We start from the raw sequence: 6999 nt of genomic DNA, 5'->3' as shown, positions 1-6999 counted from the left end.
GCAGATGAAATCTTCTAAAACCAAGATCTGATTTCCTGAGCAAATGTCCTTTGGTCTTAATGAATGAGAGAGGGCGATAAGGAAAAGAAGAAGCTATAATTAGGCCTTTCCCCTAAATAGGAGGCTTCTTGGATTACCAGGGAACTGCCTGCAGTGCCTTAACAAATGCCTCCCATTTCTGAGCCATGGCTTTGGAGACAATGAATGCCATTAAACATCAATGCATCACTTAAAAAAAAAAAAAAAAAAAAAAAAATTGTGACCACGCACGTAGCCTGTTTGTCATGCACAAATATTTTCCCCAATGTTCAGAAGAAAAATTATCCCACGGACAGACTCTAAAAGACTGAAAAAAACCCATTAGGATTTATTCCGCCCCCCACAGCAGGGGTGAGTTCGGAAACAAAAGAGCCCTTAAGATCCCTGTGACATTCCAGGGTGTTTCTGAGCAGTGGATTGGTCCCCTCAGGCAGCTGTAAAGACAAGGACAGATTGCGGGGCTTAGACAACAGACACTTATTATCTCACAGTCCTGGAGGCCAGGAGTCTGAGATCGAGGTTGGTTCTTTCTCGGGTTGTGAGGGAAAATCTGTGCTCTGCCTCTTGCCTAGTTTCTAGCGGTTTCTGGTCACCCTGGGCGTTCCTTATCTTGTAGATGTACCACCCTGATCTCTGCCTTCACCTTCACACGCTATTCTCCCTGTGTGTGTGTCTGTGTTCACGCGTTCCCTTTTTATGAGGACACCAGTGACTGGATTAGGCCCCATCTCAATGAACTTGTCTTAGCTAATTACACCTGCAACAGCCGTTATTTCCAAGTGAGGTCACGTTCCGCCGGACTGGGGCTAAGATGTTGACACATGCATTTTGGGGAGACACAATGCAGCCCATGACAAACAGCAGGGACCAAGCGTGCCTTGCATGTCACCCGAGAGACAGGAGCTAAGTACTGTGCACAGAGAAGGGAGGGAGACGCTGCAGGCAAAGACGCCAGCAGGGGGAATTCGTCTGGGCGAACAGACGACATTTCAAATGAGCAAATCACCTGTGCCAGAGCCAGGAGCAGCAAGGCCTGGGGGTGGAAAGCGGGACGTGCTGTGGGGCCCAAGGCTGGCGCTGGCATCCGGAGGGCTGGGTGGCCGCGTCTTACCCAGAGGTGGGGGGTTTGGATGCGAATGTCAGCCAAAGCATCTCTAGCATTTGCGTGCAGTTTTTTTTTTCTTTCCTTTTTAAAGATCGCGTCTTTTTGGGTTGTCAAAAAGCTGTCACCTACGTACATCTGCACTCGATCCTTAAGAACACCTAGGCGTGGTTTCTCTTGCAGTTCGCGGGGTCGATTTTGACGCCTGCTGTGAGGTCGGAACCGGGCCTGAAGACCAGGCCTCTGAGTGGGGCCGGCTTAGAGGCGTCAGGGTGAGCCTCCCACTAGACCAGCGTTGCTCTGCGCGCGTCACAGTCCTTCCTGCTTGTGGGTGCCTGCCGAACAGGGGCGTAGGTCACCACCCCGACCCGCGGCTCACACAGGTAGGTGTGTGGTTGTGCAGCGATGCCACCCTGATGGTCCCTCCCCTTGGGCGTCCTCCCCTATGTGCTCCGCGTCACGGCGCCCACCTGCTCTACACCCACGCTTCCGTCTCGTGATCCCCTGCCCGCAGCTCGCAACTCCAAGCGCGTTTCTGCAGCTCCTTGTGAATGCTGCGTCCCATTTACCCGGAAGAAGCCGAGCTCGTTCAGGTCACCGCTGTGATCTCCAGGCGCAGCCTGGGCCCCGACACACAGTGGGGCTACTTGCAGAACGGACGAACCCGGACTCCCCTCCGAGCGCTCTGCCGAACGGCTTCCCGGTGCTGCCACGGGTGAAGGGACCACAGCCCGGGCTGCTGCGTGGCTGCGTAGACCCGATTCCACTCCCATCCCATCGTGGGCTGTGCCGGCTGCCTTCTTGCCTCTTCCCCTGCACGTTGCTGTTTATGTCAACAAGGAAGGATGTCAGAATGTTGCGTGCTGGCCATTTAGCCCGAACACAGGAGGAGAAGTGTTAGAGAAGTCACTAGCTGTTTCTCTCTAACGACAACCTGTGGTCCAGACGTGCCGAGGCCCTGTGACGTTGCCAACGGCAAAGCCGATCCAGGCCCAGGGTTTTCTGCTGCTGACTCCAGAGTCTTTCAGGTTTCCATGGAAACAGATGCCGGCTTGACAAAAAACATGGTGCGCTCATTTTTTTTTTTTTTTTAAATGGGAAAGGTCACTGAGCCCCGACCTTGACGATTCCATTGGCAAAGACATAAGAGGTTGCTGGCGGTCAAGTGGGGGACCACCCTCAGTTCCTTTGGTGGGAGCCTCCTCGGCCGTTCCAACCTGCGACCGGAATTGCCTGTTGCCACCCTTGTTTCTAAAAGGTGACGACAAGCAAGTATGTGCCGTCTGTTCAGTGGACTCTTGGCAAAGTGCTTTCTCCTTGCTGGCTGTTGGCTCATTTTTTAAAATTTGAGTCTTTCCTGGTTGGTTTCCTTCCTACCTTCCTTCCTTCCTTCCTTCCTTCCTTCCTTCCTTCCGTTTTCTTCCCTTTCCTTCCCTTTCCTTTCCATAGGACCCCCCCCTCCCCCCGCCACCCACACACCGACTCAAAGATTTGAAAGATCTCTAAACGTCTTCTGTCTTCCCTCTCCTACCCATCCTCTACCATTCAATGCTTCACCTCTGGAGCACCCCTGCCAGGTGTTCTATAGCCCCCGCGGGAGATTCTGCACCACAAATTAATCCAGGGTGAACTCGCCTGAAGATTTGAAATGCTTCTCTAATGTTCAGTGAATTTTTGTTCCCATAAAGAAGTTATCTAATTTCCTTTATGCATGAAACATACATAGCTTGCTACTTACTGGGTCCCATGTTGAATCTACTGTCTTCTTTCCCCAGTGGACTCAGACTCCCAGAGAGCCGGAGATAGGAGGTACTGTGTGGTTATTATTGCCACAGAACGGTGATGTGTCCTCAAAATGGCCAAGGACAGGTGGAAGATGTAGATGTTCTTTAACGGCGAAGGAAACTCAGGGAAATGACTGGCTACAGCAGCAGGTAGCACAGAATGCTCCAGATGGAGGTACAGCTCCCGGTTCCCCGGAGCCCCCCCGCCGGGTGACCAAGGAGCTGTTCAGGTACATGCAGTGCTCCGCCAGATTCTTCCTTGCAGTGGAAGTCTCTGGGTGGTCTGCACCTCCTGGCTCATCTTTCCTCTTGTTGTAGTGGAGTCTCTAATATGTGCTTGTTCACTCAGGGGACAAAGAGCAAAACCAAGAGTCCGTTTCTGCAGCAACACTGTAGGTTATTTCATCCATCGGATTCTAGCATCCTAACTTAGCCTATGAAACCGGCTCAGAGAGACAGCTGGCTTGCCCAAGTTCACAGTCAAGAGTAGAGCAGTTTAGCACTTCCGACTCTCATCCAGGCCTTCCTGTGCTGTGATCTCAGGCTTCTCCCCTCTGTCTGGGCCGCTCCACTCCTACTCCATTGGTCAACACCACTCGGCAAGTGTGGCCCTCCGATCCCAGTGCAGAAGAGCTGGGCCAGCTCCCCGAATCCCGGGGTAGCTCTGTGCCCCGCGCAGCTGTTTTAATGAAAGCTGCCTTACAATTCTGCATCACACTGAATTCGTAGATCATTATCACTTTGGTGAAAGGACTAATACTGGCTTTTAATATTAAACTGAGCCCTTACCAAAGATACAGTCTGGAATTGGAAATCAAGTACAGTTTCCCGATTCTTCTTAAATTCTCACAATTTGTTATTCCTGCTAAAATGGACTTGCACTCAAGCGCCAGCACGATGTAATTGATGTAGTAAAATAGTATTACATACACGAGTTAAGGAAAAGAATATTAGGCGCTGCGCAAATTGGGTTATATTGAAAATTTTCTTGCTTCTTACAAACATATAGTCTAAAATAGCATACCTTTTACTATAAATAAGGCATCTACATCTGGATGATGAATTAAGAGCTACAGATCAGAGCAAAAGTAGAAAGTAGAAGATTCGGTATATGTCAGGGTTAAGTTCAAGTCTGTAGAGAAAGGAAGCGACTGCCGTTCCTATGTTTTTCCGAGTCCTGAACTTAACTGCCTATATGACATTGTCTCAGTCAATTCCTATTTTCTAGATTTTGGCATTCTCCTCTAAGGCAAAGAGCTAAGTCCATGCTGAATTATACCAAACACCTCCCTAGCTCCAACACTGCTTGGTTATGGGAGAATGCATACAAGTGGGGTGATAATTAGCTGGGGTTGGGGAACTAATACTCCAAAACTTGATAAGTACCTTATTGAACTAACTGGAGTCATGCTGTCGCTGGATCACTTCAGAAAGCAGGGTTGATATTTTCTTGTTGTTGGAATGGAAAATAACTTTCTATATCTGTTAAAGAGGAGGATGTCCTCATGTGCCTTTCACCCTTTCCAAACACCCACGAGCTGAGTTGTGAAGGCAGAGCTCTGCAAGGTCAGATTCACAAGGGTTAACAGATGTCAGTTTTCATATCGTGCTGTTTATGAGACATTTCATACCAGCAAGACTTTAAGTGATGTTAAAAAAAAAACCATTCTCCATGACATTATCTGGGGCTACAGAGCACTTTCTTATTTACCTCCTCAGACCAGGGAGAGGTTCCTATTTTGAATTATGTCCCCATCTTAAAAAGCAGCACTTTTACTCAAAGGACAAATTAGAAGAAGAGAAGGATGAGTTGCCCATATTGTCATTGTGTCAACTTGATTCAAGCACAGCCAATAAGATCCAAAGAACTCTGGAATGAAGGGGGCTTCAGATATTGTTCACGATATATCCCAAACCAAATAATAATTAAAAACAACAGCCAAGTAAGATGCCACTACTTTGGGGATTCATATGTTTTTAAAACAATTAAATGGTAGCCCCTATCAGATCGTTGAATATTATTTCTAAGATAGCTTTCTTTAAAAAAAAAGTTTATTTTTGAGAGAGAGAGTAAGCAGGGAGGGACAGAGAGAGAGGGAGAGAGAGAGAATCTCAAGCAGGCTCTGCACTGTCAGCACGGAGCCCGATGAGGGGCTCGAACTTACAAACTGTGAGATCAGGACTTGAGCCGAAACCAAGAGTCGGACCCTTAACTGACTCAGCCACCCAGGTGCCCCTAAGGTAGCCTTTAAAAGATAGTAGCTCACTGAATAGAAGCAGATCACGTGATAGAGAGGACACAGGAAGATACATCATGGTTTCCTGAATTGGCAGGCAGGTATATTGATCTTGTTTCTAGCTTCTGTAAACTTGATGCTTTAATAGCCGCCCTACCTACACACATACACCAGACATGCCTTGTTCAGGACAAACCAATAATATGCCTGAGTCATTTTGCCTCTGGTTTCCCTCTCTGCCCCTCCCCCGCCTTGGGGAGAGTTCTATACCAGGAGGCACATTTTTCAAATACAAACCTCACCAATCCAGAGTCTACATCCCCAACAACCTCTCTTATTGGGCTCTCACACTCCAGGCCACGATACACCTGCCCGAATCACCCCAGGGCTGGATATCAAACAATTAGGACAGCCCCTATACCCCAAAGCCTAATGAAATTATTCAAACTAGACAACCCTAAGCCTGCCTTGCCTGCTTCTTCCTGTGGCAACTTCAGTAAAGGCTCTGGTACAGGGTTTCTCCCTCTGCTTGAGGACCAACCCTGGGGGTTCCCTGCATGACTCCTGGCATGGTATGTGTTTCCTCTCTTGGAATCTGTGAATATAATTAGCTGTCTTTTCTATGGCAATTGCCTCCTGCTGTGTTGGCCTAACTACACCTAGATAATGGTAAAACCTATTAAAATGCAGGACAAGTGGTCTAAAAGAAGCTGAAGACCCAATGCTTATAAAGTGCAGAGTAATCTCGAACACCCTGGCACAGGTTTTTCTATCTATTAGCCCTGGGCTTTGTCCCTGCATGGTACTCTAGGGAGATGTGTAGTCGAATGTGGAGAAGAAATCTACTTGCAGGCACATGGATGTGTTGTGGGCATTGCTAGACTCTTTTTGCCTACCTATCTTGCTTGGGCATTTCCAGTCCTTCATCTGGACATTTCCAAGAACTTCAGTTCAAAGCCCTGGTATTTCCAAGAATATGTCATCTTACCTCACTTCCCAATTATAAAGAAAATCCTCACCACTGCTCTGCTGTGTGTGACTGCCAGGACATTGAAAGTGCTTGACTTCAATTTCACGTCCCACAAGCTGGGACCATGATTGTTCCACAGACGTGTTCCCAAGCTCAGTGTAATGTCTCACACAGGGTTGGTACTGGCTAGATACCAGTTGAACAAATAAATGAGTGAATCATTCAGCTATTAAATCAGGCTGTCTCAAATCCATCCAAAAGTTTATATGGATTAGGTACAAAGAACGTCATAAGTGTCTATGGCAGACTGAATAATGGTCTCCCCAAAGGATATCTTCGTACAAATTCCTGAACCTGTGAAAGTTACCTTATATGGCCAAAAAGATGTGGTTTTGCTTTGCAGATGTGATTAAATTAAGACTTGAGAGGGGGAGATTATCCTGCATTATTTGGGAGCCCTAAATCCTATCACAAGTGTCTATAAAAGAGAGGCAGAGACTTGAGGATTTAGGAAACTTTAACCCCTACCATTATTACTCCATTCCAATACTTGTCAATCTGTCATTTAGATATAAAGGAAGAAATTCTTTGAGATTCATCTTTGATCATTACATGGTGATTATATTTAGTTACTAACTGAGTTAGCACTAGAAAAGATGATTCAAGAAAAATTGTTGAGGGATGCCTGGATGGCTCAGTCGGTTAAAGTTCCAACTTCAGCTCAGGTCATGATCTCACGGTTCGTGAGTTCGAGCCCCGCATCAGGCTCTGTCCTGACAGCTCAGAGCCTGGAGCCTGCTTTGGATTCTGGGTCTCCCTTTCTCTCTGATTGTCACCAGCTCATGCTCTGTCTCTGTCTCTCTCTTC

At 47.5% G+C, this 6999-nt stretch overlaps 1 long non-coding RNA gene across 1 annotated transcript; it reads right to left on the bottom strand.

Annotated features, from left to right (window-relative positions):
- Positions 1-382: 382 nt before the first annotated feature.
- Positions 383-1700, bottom strand: LOC122234934. The gene is made up of 3 exons (XR_006212932.1): positions 1612-1700; positions 1046-1476; positions 383-473 (listed from the first exon to the last, which is right to left on the bottom strand). It is a non-coding gene; the product is annotated as an uncharacterized LOC122234934 (long non-coding RNA).
- Between the last annotated feature and the right edge of the window lie 5299 nt (positions 1701-6999).

Source organism: Panthera tigris, chromosome F2 (assembly GCF_018350195.1).
Source record: "Panthera tigris isolate Pti1 chromosome F2, P.tigris_Pti1_mat1.1, whole genome shotgun sequence".
In the NCBI taxonomy this organism is placed as follows: domain Eukaryota; kingdom Metazoa; phylum Chordata; class Mammalia; order Carnivora; family Felidae; genus Panthera; species Panthera tigris.
Note: the sequence above shows the minus strand (reverse complement) of the source record. Positions and strands in the feature narration are given on the sequence as shown.